The following is a 19018-nucleotide window of genomic DNA, read 5'->3' as shown; positions in this document are numbered from 1 at the left end:
GTCCCCGCTCAGATAGGAGGGCTAAATAAATGAATAATAAGGGATGTTTTCATTCAAACCCCTAGGGGCCACCGTGTCTAACTGGTATATCCAAAATGCTTCTTTCTGAAGCAACATTTTGCCTCTATTTCCACCCCTCTTAGGGGGGGGGGGGGGAGAATGTGGTCTATGCCCACAAACTTGAGGGAAGATAGAGGGTGTCCTTTGTCCAAAAAATGTTTGGCCACGGGTTTGTCGGAATGTCTGTCCCTATAGGCGGTTTGTCCCTATGTGGGAAAAACCGAGACACAATTGTGTGAACGCATCAGGGGCCACCGTTCCAGTATTAGGTTGGCCTATAGGGACGGACATATATATATACACACACATATATAAATTCAATACATAACAAGTAATAAATATATTCAACCATGACAGGTGCATTCTGTGCTGAGGTATATTGCCATAGATCTCTTGAAAGATTTTAGGTTGAATGAAGATTTGACTGTGTCCCTGAGGTTATAACATAATTGTGGTGCTCTGTAGGAAAAGGAGGATCGAGACACTTTATTTTTGTAGTACTGGATCGGAGGTTATAGGAGGTGGGAACAACGGGGGAGAGAATTCTACTCAGGTAGGGTGGGAGCTTCCCAGAAATGCTCTTATGCACAAGGTTGGAAAGATGAAGAGTGCGTCAGGATTCCATCGATAGCCAGTTTAGCTCTTTTAACATGTCACAGTGGTGGGTAAAGTAATTACAGTCTAGTACAATGTGGAAGAACGAATTATATAATGTATTAAGTTTATTAAGGCTGGTTTGCGGTGCGGGTGCATACACTACATCCCCATAGTCAACCGGCATTAGCATCTGTTTCCTGACTGTGGGGCTTAGGCAGGATTTGTTTCTGTACAGGGCACCTATTTTTGGGTAAAGTTTTTAAGAGATTTTTTTCAATGTGAAGGCCAAAGGATAGATTGGGGTCTAGCAACATACCTAAAAATTTAAAAGAGCAAACTGCTGTCTGCGTGCTATTTGAATTTGTTCTGATACAGTTGTTGATTTTGTAGTTTAAGTAATTTAGGTACAGTTCCAAAGATCATTATAACAGTTTTGTCAGTGTTTAGGAAGAGTTTGTTATCCACTATCCACTTTTCTTCCTCTGTGAATTGTGGTAGCTTGGGTTTACTAGCATAGACAGTGTCGTCTGCATACATGTGTACAGTTGAGGATTTGCAGACGTTAGGCAGATCATTTGTGATATAATGTGAATTGCAGGGGGCCGAGTATGGAGCCTTGGGGAACCCCACATGTGATTGGAAGAGGGAGGGAAGCGCTATCAGAAATGGATACCTATTGCAATCGGTCTGAAACATACGATTGAAACCAGGTTAGCGGACGATCACCAATGCCTGAGTTTTTGCAAAAGAATGCCATGGGCCACTGTGTCAAAGGAAAATAGCTCCAGTTAAGTCTCATTGTTCCATGTCAATTTGAATGTCATTGCAAACTTTTAAGAGGGCAGAGGAAGTTGAGTGATTTGGACGAGAGCAAGTCTTCCAAAGTTTGAGTATGTATCCTGACACCAAGGATTTATTGATAAGGGTAGTGACAGGTTTAGCAATTGCTGACGCATTGAGATTCAGCAACAGTGCTTAAATTTGATCTGGTCCACACTGGTTTTTCATTTTTACAATTTTAAGATGTTTACTAACAGGCTCAGGTCTAAAATTGAATTTCTCTATATGACGATTTTGAAGATTTGGCTGGGCATGATCTTTATTCGCCATCTAAAAAGATGAGTATCATTTGTTATCTTAGCAACCAGATTGGTAGCACATCCAACAAAATAATTATTAAAGGCCTTTAAAACATCTAGGTGGTGTTGCAGTGTTTGGTTGTCCATTTTGACAGTGGAGAGTTGGGAGTGGATTGTGGGGGTTTGTATGCTATTTATGATTTTCTGGAAGTTTCTTGCGTTTGATAGGTTGTTGTTCAAATTTTCACAGAAGTATTGGGTCGTTGCCATTTTTGTTTGTTTTGTGCATGCATTTCGTAATTGTCGGTAAGAACAGGGATTGTTCATGGAGCCAGTACACTTGAACTTTGATCACAGTGAATCTCTAAACTGGTTCATTTGAATGAGGTCAGCTGTAACCCAGGGCAGGTGTGTCCCTCTTAGTGTCACTTTACACAGAGGGGCATGCAAATTCCAAACACGCAAGAGCTCGGACTGAAAAAATGCAATTGCAGAGTCTAGATCTGGTAGACCTAATCTGTGCCATGGTATGTTCCTTGAGATCACTTAAAAAGGATTCAAGATTCAGTTTTTTAAAAGACCTGTTGATTATAATCTTGGGAGGGGATTTAGTTGGCTTTATTTTGCGTATGCAGTACACTGGACAGTGGTCACTGAAACTGTTAGGGAGAACACCCGCCTCTTGGATTCTGTCAGGACAACTGGAGAGAATCCAATCTAGCAAGGATAGGGTAACCCCTTCACATGGAATCTGAAAAAACAGTAGTCAAAATGAAGTAAACAGACAGAGGGAGTGGCTGGGCTTCACATGGACTCTAGATAGGCAACAGTACCGTGTCAGTTGAAAGTCATGGTCAAGAATGCCAGAGGTACTTAGAATATGACATAACAAGCAGGGGCCAAGGAAATATAATAGTTAATACGGAGCCAGGTCAGAAACGAGAATACGACTGTTCAGAATGCATTCCCTGGCTGCAATAAACCACTACAGAGCAATGATCCTCAGAAAGATGGGAGTCTATATAGGGACAACCAAAATATTATTGGACCTCATCATCATCCTGCACCAATGCACACATAGGAGTGTAACCTGTGAAAGGTAGGTGGAGTGTCCCACAATGATTACCTGTCACTCTTTTTTTTGTAAAAAAAACTAAACCTACAGGGTTTAATTAGTAATTCTTAAAGGGACACACTAGTCACCTGAACAACTTTAGCTTAATGAAGCAGTTTTGGTGTATAGAACATGCCCCTGCAGCCTCACTGCTCAATCCTCTGCCATTTAGGGGTTAAATTCCTTTGTTTATGAACCCTAGTCACACCTCCCTGCATGTGACTTGCACAGCCTTCCATAAACACTTCCTGTAAAGAGAGCCCTATTTAGGCTTTCTTTATTGCAGGTTCTGTTTAATTAAGAGCCTCCTGTATGTGATTAAAGTTCAATTTAGAGATTGAGATACAATTATTTAACCCCTTCAGGACGGAGTCAATAGTGCACGTTCTGATCAAAACAAAACGTAAACAAAAACTGGAATTTGCGCTATATGACTGTTCACCCGTAGTTCCCCTCTTTCAAACTATATGCACCCACACTTATTATATATCATTTTGTTCAGGAGAAACAGGGCTTTAATCTATCATTAACTATTCATATATAGAACATAACTTATTATGAATAAAATAAAAAAAATGTGAGAAAATAAGATTTTTTTTTAAATTTGTATTTCCGTCTGCCATTTTAGCTGTGCATGTCATAATAATGTTAGGATTTACTGCAAAAAAATGCACATATTTGTAATCAGCGATGTCTCACGAGTACAACAGTACCCCCCATTAACAGGTTTTATGGTGTTTTGGAAAGTTACAGGGACAAATATAGAACGTTCCATTTTCAAATTGAAATTTGCCAGATTAGTAATGTTACCTTTGAGACGGTGTGGTAGCCCAGGAAAGAGAATTACCCCCATAATGGCATACCATTTGAAAAAGTAGACAAGCCAAGGTATTGAAAGTGGGGTATGTTTAGTCTTTTTTAGTAGCCACTTAGTCACAAACACTGGCCAAAATTAGCGTTCATATTTGTTTTTGTGTGAAAAAAGCAAAAAACTAATATTTGGCCAGTGTTTGTGACTAAGTGGCTACTAAGAAAGACTGGACATACCCCACTTGCAATACCTCGGGTTGTCTACTTTTGCAAATGGTATGCCATCATGGGGGTAATTCTCATTCCTGGGCTACCATACGCTCTCAAAGGCAACATAACTAATCTGGCAAATTTCAATGTGAAAAAAATGAAATGCAAGCCTTATATGTGACTCTCTAACTTTCCAAAACACCATAAAACCTGTACATTGGGGGTACTGTTATTCTCGGGAGACTTCACTAAACACAAATATTAGTGTTTTAAAACAGTAAAACATATTACAACAATAATATAGTACATAAAAGTGCCGTTCGTTTGTAAAAAATGCAAAAAACTTCACTTTTACTTAAAATATCATTGTTGTAATACAATTTACCAGTTTGAAACACTAATATTTGAGTTCAGCGAAGTCTCCCGAGTAAAACAGTACCCCCTATGTACAGGTTTTATGGTGTCTTGGAGAGTTACAGGGTCAAATATAGTGCTTGCGAATTAAATTCTCTGCACTTTCTCCCTGTGTTGTCAGGCATGTCAATCAAATTTTAATTAATCAAATCACATAATTATGTTAAAAGATTACTTAAATATACATGTAGAATTTTAATATATATACATATATATGTATTTAAATTCTACGTGTATACTAATGTAATCTTTTATGTAATTATATGTATTTATCTATATATATATATTTGCGGTTATTTGTATTTTATATATAGATAGATATATATAGAATGTCATTCTAAGTGTATTTTGTTACCAATATATATATATTAATAACAAAATACAGTTAGAATGAAATTACATATGGATATATAATTTATATTAAATTTTGTTTCAATATTTTATTTATTTATTTTATTATTTTATTTATTTATTATTTTAATTATACATATATATATAATATATATGTAGATCTATTATATATATAATATATATACATATTATATATATGTAACGTCATTCTAAGTGTATTTTAATACTAATATATATACTTATATTAGTATTAAAATACACTTTGCATGATGTTGCATATATATAATATGTATATATATTATATATATAAAAATGCATTTAATTTATTTTATAATATGTTTATTTTAGTTTTTTTTACACCTCCTACCAGCAGGGGGACTGTCTAATATTTTAGACAGTCCCCCAGCTGGCAGATCCATAGCCAGCTATAGGGGGCCATGTGATCGCTCTTTGAGAGCGATCACATGGCCCCCGGGGGCCTCATTTGCCGGAGGGGGGCTGCCTGGGCTGTCAGGCAGCCCCCCAGAAGAGGATCGCGGCGGAGGTGAGTAGTTGCTGGCTCCTGGGGGCTTAAACCGTTACGGCGTTCCGTGCCGCCGCAACGGCTTTAAAGCCCATTTAAAGCGCGACGGCATGGAACGCCGTAACGGCGTTAAGGGGTTAAGGTAAATTACATCTGTTTGAAAGTGAAACCAGTTTTTTTTTTCATACAGGCTCTGTCAATCATAGCCAGGGGAGGTGTGGCTAGGACTGCATAAACAGAAACAAAGTGATTTAACTCCTAAATGACAGTGAATTTAGCAGTGAAATTGCAGGAGAATGAACTATACACTAAAACTGCTTTATTTAGCTAAAGTAATTTAGGTGACTATAGTGTTCCTTTAAGGATTCCTGAATGAAGCTTGAGGTTGCCATAGTGATCCAAAATGGAGGTGTCCAGGTGCGTCTGAACAATGTGATAGCTGGGACATCATGGCTGCCGCGCAAGGTATGACAATGCACAGTTAACAACATGATTCAAAGATTTCCCTGTAAAATATGCCCAATTTTAGCACATGTAAAAAATCTATGTAAAAGTATGAATTAGTGCTGTGATAATTAACACTGAGCTAAATGTGTATACCAGGAAATTATATGTAATAATCGAGCTATATACAGTGAGGGTATTTGCAGGGCCGGACTGGGGATACAAAGCAGCCCTGGAAAAAAAAAATCTATGCCAGCCCCATAAGTCATTGCGCCATATATTGTCACATGTAATATGTAAGCCTATGTCTTGCCACCCCAGATGATTGAGTTTATATATATATATATATATATATATATATATATATATATATATATTGCTTTTTCGAATATAAAATATTGGTCCTTTCAGAGTAAAACATTTAATTATACAGTAAGCATACTCACATGCAGACACAGACAAGCTCACTGACACACACAAGCTCATTGATACACAGCCTCATAGACAAACAATTTCACTAATATACATAAGCTCATTGACATAAAAACACAAGCTCACTCACTAGCAGGCACACACACACATGCAAGCAAGCTCACTCACTAGCAGGTGCGCACACACACACAGCTTAATGTAGTGGTTCTGGTGTCTATAGCCTGTCCCTGCAGGCTTTTGAATGTAAACACTGACTTTTCAGAGAAAAGGCAGTGTTTACATTGCTTCCTAGTGACACCTCTAGTGACAGACACTCAGACAGTCACTAGAGGCGCTTCCTGTGTCAGTGTGGATTGGCTGAGATAATCAAGCTTGATGATCTCAGTCATAGAGGCAGAGACCAGCACGACGTTGGAAAAAAAAAGGTGAGTAAAACACTATTTTTAAAAACACACACAGACACCACGACTGACACACACACACACACACACACACCATGACAGACACACACACCATGACAGACACACCATGACACAGACCATGACACAGACAGACACACACACCATGACAGACACACACACACACACAGTGACACAGACAGACACACACACCATGATACAGACACACCGTGACACAGACACACACACACACACACACATGACACAGACACACACACCATGACACAGACACACACCCTGACACAGACAGAAAAACACACACACCATGACACAGACAGACAGACACACACACACCATGAAACACACACACACAGTATGACACAGACACTTGTTGCTACATGTGTGGGTGGGTGGGCAGACTGATAGCGCCCAGGAAGACCAGTTTGAATGTCTCAGTACACACACTATATATAATAATATTATTATAATCACTGTGTATATTATATTATTATATTATTATTATTATATTATTATATTATATTATTATTATCTCTCTCACCGCTCTGCTCGCCCAGGAAGACCAGTTTGAATGTCTCAGTACACACACTATATATAATAATAATATTATTATAATCACTGTGTATATTATTATATTATATTATATTATTATTATTATTATTATCTCTCTCACCGCTCTGCTCGCCCAGGAAGACCAGTTTGAATGTCTCAGTACACACACTATATATAATAATATTATTATAATCACTGTGTATATTATATTATTATAATTATATTATTATATTATATTATTATAATCTCTCTCACCGCTCTGCTCGCCCTGGAAGCCCAGTTTATATGTCTCAGTACACACACTATATATAATAATATTATTATAATCACTGTGTATTATTATTATTATTTTTATTATTATATTATATTATTATTATATCTCTCACCGCCAGAAGAGCTTCCCCTGCGGACGCCATCTAAGCTCTGCAGGACACCCACATGTCTCCCCGGCCCCAGGTGCCGACGGCCCACCGGGAAATTTGGGTATTTGATCCCCTGCTGACTTTGAACGTTTGTCCACTGACAAATAAATGATCAGTCTATCTTTTTAAAGGTAGGTGTATTTCAACACTGAGAGACAGAATAACAAAACAAAATCCAGAAAAACACATGTCAAAAAAGTTATAAATTGATTTGCATGTCAATGAGTGAAATAAGTATTTGACCCCTTCGACTTAGTACTTGGTGGCAAAACCATTGTTGGCAATCACAGAGTTTAGACATTTCTTGTAGTTGGCCACCAGGTTTGCACACATCTCAGAAGGGATTTTGTCACACAGTCATTAAGATTTCGAGGCTGACGTTTGGCAACTTGCACCTTTATCTCCCTGGGGTTTCTAAGGTCTGGAGACTGGCTAGGCCACTGTAGGACCTTAATGTGCTTCTTCTTCAGCCACTCCTTTGTTGCCTTCGCTGTGTGTTTTGGGTCATTGTCTGTCAGGATCGGGACAGGGATCCAACACGCAGAGTACAAACAGTAGCCAGATACGTATACCGGACCTTAGAATGGCCGGACTAACGTAAGTAGTACAGTAGAGAATGGTCAAAGACAAGCCGAGGTCGAGGGTAACAGAAGACAGATAAGCGAGAGACAAGCCGAATCAAGGGTAACAGAGATAAGCAGAGTAGAGCAAACAAGCCGGGTCAAAACCAAGAGGGATAACTAGAATACACGAGCACTGAGTGACTAGAACAAGCTAGAACCACGACAGGGCAATGAGCTAATGAAAGAAGCACTGTTAAATGCCCTGTTCAGATAAGTAAACAAGTTTCCCCAGAAATCACGTAACCAAGAAAGTCTATCTGAGACTGGTCAAAGCTGCATTTCTCCAATTTACAGTATAGGCCATGTTGCAGAAGTTTGTGTAATACCTTTCTGACTTGTCTATGGTGAGTCTCAATCTCCCTAGAGTGTATCAGTATGTCGTCCAGGTAGACAATAACACAATCATGTTGAAACTCCCTAAGTACCTCATTGATCAAATCTTGAAATACTGCAGGAGCATTGCAAAGTCCAAACGGCATAACTGTGTATTCATAGTGGCCATACCGGGTATTGAACGCCGTCATCCACTCGTGTCCATGCTGGATTCTCACCAAATTATATGCCCCTCTGAGATCTAACTTGGTGAAGATTTTGGAGCCCTTAAGACGATCAAACAACTCGGTAATCAATGGGATAGGATAAGCATTTCTGATAGTTATTTTATTCAAGCCTCGGTAATCAATACAAGGTCTCAGCGTGCCATCCTTTTTCTTAACGAAAAAGAACCCAGCCCCGGCAGGAGAAGAAGACCTCCTAATGAATCCTTTCTCTAAATTCTCACGAATATATTCCTCTAGAACAGAGTTCTCCTGAACAGAAAAAGGATATACATTACCCCTCGGGGGCATAGTCCCAGGTAGAAGCTTAATTTTACAATCAAATGACTTGTGTGGAGGTAAAGAATCAGCATTCTTCTTGTCGAATACTGCCTTTAAGTCTTGGTACAGGAACGGTATCTGTTTTTCTGTGGACTGAGTAGGACTACCAGGTGTGTTAATATTAGCCAATGGAGAAACCTTGCGTAAACACCTCTCCTGGCAGCTCTGACCCCATGAGAGTATCTCCCCTAATTCCCAATCGATAGTAGGGTTATGTCTCTTCAACCATGGATACCCCAGAACTATGGGAACAGAAGGGGACGAAATGAGCATAAGAGATAAATTCTCCACATGTAGGATACCAACATTTAAGTTAATGGGTATGGTCTCACGAAAGATAACAGGGTCCAGTAGTGGTCTACCATCTATGGCCTCAACGGCCAAGGGTGTCTCCCTTAACTGGGATGGGAAATTGTGTTTAGTGGCAAAGGCTTGGTCGATAAAATTCTCAGCAGCTCCGGAATCTATCAATGCCATAGCCTTTACTACTTCCTTCTCCCAAGTTAAGGAAACTGGTAGCAGAAGCCTGTGATCTTTATAATTAGGAGTAGAGGACAAAATAGAAACACCCAAGGCCTGTCCTCTAGAGAAACTTAGGTGCGAGCGTTTCCCGGGCGGTTAGAACAGTTCGAGAGTAAATGACCTCTGGCTCCACAATACATACATAACCCCTCCCTTCTCCTGTGCTGTCTCTCCTCCTCAGAGAGGCGGGTATAGCCTATCTGCATAGGTTCAGGAAGCAGAGAGACCGTGGAGTCAGGGCTTGGAAATGCGGGGGCTAACCTAAAGGAAGGTCTCCGGTTCCTCTCTCGAGTGTTCTGTCTCTCTCTTAAACGTTCATCTATACGAGAAATTAATGAAATTAAATCCTCTAACTTGTCAGGAAGTTCTCTAGTAGCAACCTCGTCAAGGATTACATCTGATAGCCCATTCAAAAACACATCCATATACGCCTGCTCATTCCACTTGACTTCTGACGCCAGAGACCTGAACTCTAGTGCATAATCCACAAGTGTTCGGTTCTCCTGTCTCAGGCGCAACAGTGATCTGGCTGCATTAACCTTTCTACCTGGAGGGTCAAACGTTCTTCTAAAAGCAGCTACAAATGCGTTATAGTTATATACTAACGGGTTATCGTTCTCCCATAGTGGGTTGGCCCATCTCAGAGCCTTCTCAATGAGTAAGGTGATAATAAATCCTACCTTTGCCCTATCTGTATGATAGGAGCGAGGTTGCAATTCAAAGTGGATACTAATTTGGTTTAAAAAACCACGACATTTCTCAGGAGCCCCACCATAACGTACTGGTGGAGTAATGCGAGAAGAAGCACCTACTGTGGCTACCTCTAGGCCTGAACTTACAGGAGAGATAGGAGTAGTACGTATCTCCTCTGGTGGGTTATTGGCACGAGATAATAACGCCTGTAGCGCTAGCGCCATCTGATCCATTCTGTGATCCATGGCTTCAAACCTAGGATCAGGAGAAGCAAGCTGACTGTTTGTACTTGCAGGATCCATTGGCCCTGTCGTAATGTCAGGATCGGGACAGGGATCCAATACGCAGAGTACAAACAGTAGCCAGATACGTATACCGGACCTTAGAATGGCCGGACTAACGTAAGTAGTACAGTAGAGAATGGTCAAAGACAAGCCGAGGTCGAGGGTAACAGAAGACAGGTAAGCGAGAGACAAGCCGAATCAAGGGTAACAGAGATAAGCAGAGTAGAGCAAACAAGCCGGGTCAAAACCAAGAGGGATAACTAGAATACACGAGCACTGAGTGACTAGAACAAGCTAGAACCACGACAGGGCAATGAGCTAATGAAAGAAGCACTGTTAAATGCCCTGTTCAGATAAGTAAACACGCCTCCGAGGCATCCTGATTGGTCCTGAAGCAATTGAGTGACAGGTCGTTCCGGGTTGGCGTCCTGACGTCGACTTCCGGACGTCATGCTATAAAAGGGAGTCACTCCCTCGCGGCCGGCTTTGCATGACCGGATAGACCGCGAGGAAGAGGGAAACCAGACCGTCCAGATGGATGAACGGCTAAGTCTCTACCTCTTTCGGAGGTAGAGACCTCAGGTACCCTGACATTGTCATGCTGGAATACCCATCCATGACCCATTTTCAATGCCCTGGCTGAGGGAAGGAGGTTCTCACCCAAGATTTGATGTTACACGGCCCCTTTGATGCGGTGCATTTGTCCTGTCCCCTTAACACCCCGAAAGCATAATGTTTCCACCTCCATGTTTGACAGTGGGGTATGTGTTCTTGGGGGTTATAGGCAGAATTCCTCCAAACACGGCGAGTTGAGTTGATGCCAAAGAGCTTGATTTTGGTCTCATCTGACCATAACCCTTTCACCCAGTTCTCCTCTGAATTCAGATGTTCTATGGCAAACTTCAGACGGGCATGTTTATGTGCTTTCTTGAGCATGGGGACCTTGCAGGTGCTGCAGGATTTAATTTCTTCACAGTGTAGTGTGTTACCATTTGTTTTCTTGGAGGCTATGGTCCCAGCTGCCTTGAGATCATTAACAAGAACCTTCTGCGTAGTTCTGGGCTGATTCCTCACCGTTCTCATGACCACTGAAACTCCATGAGGTGAGATCTTGCATGGAGCACCAGACCAAGGGAGAATGACAGTAATTTTGCGTTTCTTCCATTTTCTTATAATCGCACCAACTGTCACCTTCTCACCGAGCTGCTTGGCAATGGTCTTGTAGCCCATTCCAGCCTTGTGTAGGTCTACAATCTTGTCCCTGACATCCTTGGACAGCTCTTTGGTCTTGGCCATGGTGGAGAGTTTGGAATCTGATTGATTGCTTCTGTGGACAGGTGTCATTTATACAGGTAACGAGCTAAGATTAAGGGAGTACTCCTAATCTCAGCTCATTACCTGTATACATACACCTGGGAGCCAGATCTGATTGATAGGGGATCAAATACTTATTTCATTCATTGACATGCAAATCAATTTATAACTTTTTTGACATGCGTCAAAATAATTTTTTTATTTTTGTTATTCTGTCTCTCACTGTTAAAATACACCTACCATTAAAATTATAGACTGATCATTTCTTTCTCAGTGGACAAACGTTTAAAATCAGCAGGGGCTCAAATACTTTTTCCCCACACTGTATGTATGGTTTTACTTGGAATAACAGCCTATTAGATGTCAGAATGAATGAATTAGGAATGAATTTATTAAGATTTAATTACTGAGGTGTACCTAGGGTACTTTGACACCCAGGGCAGAATTGTGCTAACTCTGTGTCTTTCCTGACCCCCTTCACCTACTTGTGTGTCTCTCCAGGCCTCCCAGGGCCTTGTGTGACTCCCAACAAGTAGGTAACAAGGAGCCGCACACCAATCAATCTTAATAGTGATATGTAACTTGGATCCACAAAATGTCCAAACACTGTTAAAATAGCAAAAACAAAAATAAATATGCCATTCACGAAAAGAAGAAGAGACCCTTAGCTGTTTGAAGGTAAAGAATTCACAGATGGCACATTGGTCACCCAGCGTCTCAGAGCTTAGTAAAGAAATCTATTCTCATGAAGTTTGCTGAGCTGGTCAATTTGATGAAACATCTACAATCCTACAGATAAGAGTGGTGCAAGGAAGGACAACTGGTGAACCTATGTCGGGGTAATGTGCATCTTATGTAAATGCATGTGGGGAGCAAAGCCTATGGGGAGCAAAGTCTGGTCTGATTGCATAGAGGAGCTACTGTAGCTTAAATTGCTGAAAAAAATGTAATTCTGGCCATGATAGAAAGGTATCAGAAAACACAGTTTGCTACCTATGGGGATACGTAACTGCATCCTGGTCAGAATGCCCATGAAGGCCCCTGTCCATGGAATCGCTTCAAAGCCAAATCTCACGAGAATGAACTCAAGCCCCAGAAGCTGCAGGTTAGAGTTCACTCACCACCGGACAACCATGGCTTCACCACCGAACCACCAGGGCTTACAAGCAATGTCCTCCCTTCTGAGGGTAAAAAGGGAGGAGGAATATAAAGTTTCAAAACATTTTTAATTATAAAAAAATACTGTACTCTCATATGCCCCTCCTACACAATACCTCACAACAAACACAATGAACCCCTCACACACTTGCACACACTGCACCCCTTGCACACATACACTGCACCCCTCACACACATTACACCACTCATGAACACAGAATGCATCCCTCACACACACTGTACATTCCAGACACACTCTACATCCTTATTGCGCACACTGCACAACTTACACACACAACATTCCAGACAAGCACACACTACACCCCTTATACACACTCTGGATCCCCTACACACACTCTGGATAATCTACACAAACACACACAATATCACCTATACACATTCTAGATTCTCTACACACACAATAGATGCCATAATAGACACACACTACACCACCTACACACACTACATTCCTACACACTGTGGATCCCCTATGCGTACACTAGTTCCCCTGTTCACACACATACTCCCTAAACACACACTCTCTACAGCCCCTACACAAACTACATCACCTATACACACACACTCTCTCTCACTCTCTACAGCCCTTAACCACACATTTTACACCACAAACACAACACAACTGAAACTGGCCACAAACACACCACAATCAACTCATTCTACACACAAACAGCCTCAAAACACATGCACAATATGCTTTCCTGGGTCTTTTGTCCTCTGGTATCCAACTAATGAAGACACCAGAGGCAAGTCATAAGCAAGCACAGCACAAGTATGTCATTAAACATGATTGTGCTGTGCAGAACATGCAAGAGCTCTTCAGCAGGGCTCTGTGCATGGCCTGCCCTAGAAGAGCATTGAGCCAATATGCTCACTTGAGAGAGGGCGTGCATGTCATTGGTAATGACAGAACATCCCCTCTCTGGCCCTGCCAAATTTTTTTTGTCGTCCAGCCCTGTGTATAGGTAACTTATGCATAGCATTACATCACATTATACAGAGTCAGCAATTATCTTGGACATTTGACAAAAATTACTCATGATCACTCATGATTACTCACTTAACTTGGCATCAAAATAAAGGAAGCGAGTGATCAAAATACGATTGACCACATTTCAACTTTGATTTCTTATTTGTGTTACTCCCCTAAATAATTTACTGAAAGGGAAACATCTACTAGGGGTGAATCTAATTAAATAGTAATTTTACTCAAACAAGTTAATAATAATTTATATTTTAATACTGTCTTTATATAAATGATTAGTTAGACGTTTTAAAGCAGTAAACACGAAAATGGAGCCTAATTATAAAATGGTGGATTGATTATAAAATGGTGTATTAGTTATATGATTTTATTCTATCACCTGGTTTGTTTAGTTCGTGGAGCTAAACTCGAGAGACAGCAATTGCTCAGAGCATCTGCCTTCGCAAACACTTCTCATTGAGCTGCATTGGGAAGTCTGTGATTGGACAGCCACAGAAAGTCTGGGATGGAACAGAAGGGAAAGTCTTGTAAAGGCAGCACACAAGAAAACTGCAATGTTTGCAAGCTGTTTTAGATATAAATTCAATCAAAATAATGCATAATTAAATGCATACATGTTTACATTTGGGTAATATCTATCTAACAGACAGTAATATTTTTATTTATTTTTCTGGGCAGTAAAGTGTCCCCTTAAAGAAAAATAATAACTTAAAAAATAGGTTGTACAGACCACTAACCCAGCACCATAACTATCTAAGTGCTGCTACTGCTCCACCTCTTGTGAGATAATCTTTGCGGATGATCTTAGGCCAATTCGATGCTTCTCATGTAAAGCAATACTTCTCCATGATTGACAGACACTACAGACAGGTATTCTGAATGACAAATGTAAATATTAAAATGTCTCACACAAAAAAATTAAACACTACCCAAAACACCATACCCAACAATTAAAAAACTTGCCACCAGCTGATTGATCTACCAATGAAATGTTAAACACAACTACGGGCACACACCAAGAATGTACTTGTGTGTGCTAATATTAACAGATATTAACAGATATATTACAAATGTATGTATTTGCTTCTCAAAAAAAGAGTAAAAAAAAATCATTTGATTATATAACATTCATTAATTTAGATTTTAGAATAGTCTTGCATGTTAATAGATTTGCTGCACATCCTTTTATTTTTGCTATAAAAGTTAGTTTTTTTTTTTACTCTATTACCCTAAAGAGTAGACATGTGCAATACGTTTCAGTCCGAATTTAAATTCGGACGAATTTCGGTAATTCGGATATTCAGATGCTTCCGAATGTCCGAATTGCCAAATGTCCGAATTGACGAATTTCCGAAGTGCAGAATTTCAGAAGTGCCCTATCGAGCCGAATTGCAGAAGTGCCGAACCAAACCGAAGTCCCAAATTTCCAAAGTGCCGAACCGAATTTCGGAAGTGGTGAAGTGCATTGCATTTCTGAAATGCAGCAAAACAGGAGAGGGAAGTCCCGAAGTGCCGAATTCCTGAATTTCGGAAGTGCCGAACCGAAGTGCCGAATTGCCGAAGTCCCAAATTTCAGAAGTGCCAAATCAAATTTTTTGCCCATGCACATTCCTAGTAAAGAGTTCTTAAGAAATAAAGAGGGAGTTTTATGTGATCTCTTCTATGTTTCTATGTTCTATGTTTCTTGCTTGTTATTTTATCTTTGAATTATATACGCGTAGTTATGTTTATATCTCAAAATTAGGCTAATTTACTATGGTTTGCTTTAGAGTAATTCCCATGACAACCTAATTATATAATGCAATGGTTTATGATGTTTAGCGATTTTCTGCTTTTATGATACAATTAGTGATGGTTTTTAATATTATCATTTTATAGTGCACAGTTTTTCACAGTTGATCTTGCATTAGATTTTACACAGACAGTCTTTTATTTTATTTAGAATACTGAATACAGATTGAAATACTCTTTACCACATATGCCAAAATATTGTTAGATCCATTCACAAGAAATTCCAACATACGTCTCATCTACAACCACGTGTGTCCTGTGAGAGGTTGTACAGTAGATTATTAAAGAGAATTCCCAGGATTTTTAATATATATTTTTTAAATAATGTAAGCATTATGTTTACCTATCACCTACATTTAATAAATATTTTTTTGTGAAGTATGTAAAATAAAATTACCTGCATAAATTCACACATCTTTATTCTGTGACTGCATGTCTCCATCTTAGCTCCCTGTCTGTCATTGTTATAAGTTGTCTCCTTGAGACAGCATATAGAAAATATATAGAGAAGAAGCCAAATTAAAGAATGTTTCTATTTCTCTTCCTCATTTGCAATTTGTGCCCTGGCTGTGTCTGGACAGACCTGGGTTGTGAGGTAATTTGCTAAATGTTTTATAGATATTTAAAGGGACACTATAGTCACCAGAACAATGGCAGTTTATTGTATTTGTTCTGGTGAGTAGAACCATTCCCTTCAGGCTTTTTGCAGTAAACACTGTCTTTTCAGAGAAAATGCATAGGCCATCCACTGGCCATTCTTCAGATGAAAATCCAGAGAAAATCCACTGGCCATTCTTCAGATGACTACTATAGGTGCTTCCTGGGGCAGTGCTGCACAGTGTGACTGACATTCAGTGTCTCCACCCTCTGCTTGAAGACACTGAGCTTCCCTCATAGATATGCATTGATTCAATGCATCTCTATCAAGAGATGCTGATTGGCCAGGGCTGTTTGGCTTGTGCTGACTCTGCTCCTGAGCTGCCTCCTTGACAGCCTCAGCCAATCCTATGGGAATGTATTGTGATTGGCTCACATAATCAATTCTGATGTTGTCAACCAATCAGGAAGATATGGGGCAGAGGCAGCAGCAGCAGACTGGAATACAGGTACGATTTTACTATATTTAGGGGGAAAGGAGGATCAGGGGGGGCTAGATAATGGTTTTAACACTATAGAGTCAAGAATACATGTTTGTGTTCCTGACTAGAGATGTCCCGAATAGTTCGCTGGCGAATAGTTCCTGACGAACATAGCTTGTTCGCGTTCGCCACGGCGGGCGAACATATGCAATGTTCGGTCCGCCCCCTATTCGTCATCATTGAGTAAACTTTGAATCTGTACCTCACAGTCAGCAGACACATTCCAGCCAATCAGCAGCAGACCCTCCCTCCCAGACCATCCCACCTCCTGGACAGCATCCATTCTAGATTTATTCGGAAGCTGCATTCTTAGTGAGAGGAGGGCAGTGTAGCTGCTGCTGATTTAATAGGGAAATCGATAGCTAGGCTAGTGTATTCAGTGTCCACTACAGTCCTGAAGGACTCATCTGATCTCTGCTGTAAGGACAGCACCCCAAAAAGCCCTTTTTAGGGCTAGAACATCAGTCTGCTTCTTTTTTTTTCCTGTGTAATCTAATTGCAGTTGCCTGCCTGCCAGCATGTGTGTCAGGCTCACAGCGTATACTGTGCCCACTTGCCCAATGCCACCACTCATATCTGGTGTCACAATAGCTTGCATTTAAAAAAAACAAAAAACTTTTTTGACTGTAATATAATTGCAGTCAGTTTCCTTCACACGTGTGCGTTTCAGGGCCTGCCAGGGCACAGTGTCACACCAGTGCAACTCATATCTGGTGTAACAGTAGTGTACATTAAAAAATAAATAGAAATTTGACTGTGAAATAATAGCAGTCAGTTTCCTTCACACGTGTGCGTTTCAGGGCCTGCCAGGGCACAGTGTCACACCAGTGCAACTCATATCTGGTGTAACAGTAGTGTACATTTAAAAAAAACAAAACACTTTTTTGACTGTGAAATAATAGCAGTCAGTTTCCTTCACGTGTGTGCATTTCAGGGCCTGCCAGGGCACAGTGTCACACCAGTGCAACTCATATCTGGTGTAACAGTAGTGTACATAAAAAAAAAAAAAAAACTAGAAATTTGACTGTGAAATAATAGCAGTCAGTTTCCTTCACATGTGTGCGTTTCAGGGCTTGCCAGGGCACAGTGTCACACCAGTGCAACTCATATCTGGTGTAACAGTAGTGTACATTTAAAAATATATACAATTTTGACTGTAATAGATTGAATAGCAGTTAGTTGTCTGCAAGTGTGTGTGTCAGGCCTACAGCGTCTACTCTGCCAACTTCTGCCAGTGCACAGTGCCACATATCTGTTGTCACAGTAGCTTGCACGCATAGTACCTCTAATCGAAAAAAAATGGCAGGCAGAGGCAGGCCACCCCGCAGGGGCCGTCGTGGTGCTGTGATTCCCTTTGGCCCTAGAATAATGCCCAGTGTTCAGAGGCCACGTACCCTGAACTTGAAAAGTTCTGAGGACATAGTTGACTGGCTAACACAGGAACCCAATCTTCTACAGCTTCCGCTCAGAACCTTGACGCACCATCCTTCTCCAGCTTAGCTTTGGGCACCTCTCAAGTTACCACTCGCCCGCCTGCCGCCACCACCAACACAAGCACCACAGCCGCTTCACTTGATCTGTCAGAGGAGTTATTTACACATCAGTTGGAAGAAATGAGTGATGCGCAACCATTATTGCCAGAGGATGTAGACAACAGGGATATGTCTCAGTCAGGCAGCATTACACACATGGACGTACTGTCACGTTCCGTTCCTGGCTGCGGATCATTCTGGTAATGGCTTCTGGTATCCAGTACTCCTTTTACTATTCTTGTTTAGTATTTCTTAGTTTTTGGTTTTCTATTCTATGTCTGGTTTTCTTTATGCTGGGATTTCTGGGTTCATTCCTATAGTTCGTCCCTGGATTTCCCAGTCTCCAGGTTTCCTTTAAATGTTTGTTTTATGTGACACACCCATTTGTTTTCAGCTTTTATTATGTGTTAGAGTTTCCTGCAGGCAGCGGCTCAAAGCTTCTGTCCTTTCTTGCAGGTAAGTACTATATATGTGTTCTGAATCTGTGGATGTTTTAGTATACATTAGGCAGTGTAGGACCTGCCAGATATGGGGTACATTGGCGTTGTTGGCAGGCTTATGCAATGTATGATCATATAGTGTGACTAAACCCCCATGATTTCCATATGTAGTACTTTTTCTATTTCTCTTTTATTTCTCCTATTTCTCCTCTTGTTT

This window comes from Pelobates fuscus, chromosome 3 (assembly GCF_036172605.1).
Source record: "Pelobates fuscus isolate aPelFus1 chromosome 3, aPelFus1.pri, whole genome shotgun sequence".
Taxonomy (NCBI): domain Eukaryota; kingdom Metazoa; phylum Chordata; class Amphibia; order Anura; family Pelobatidae; genus Pelobates; species Pelobates fuscus.
This window is presented reverse-complemented; position numbering follows the sequence as displayed.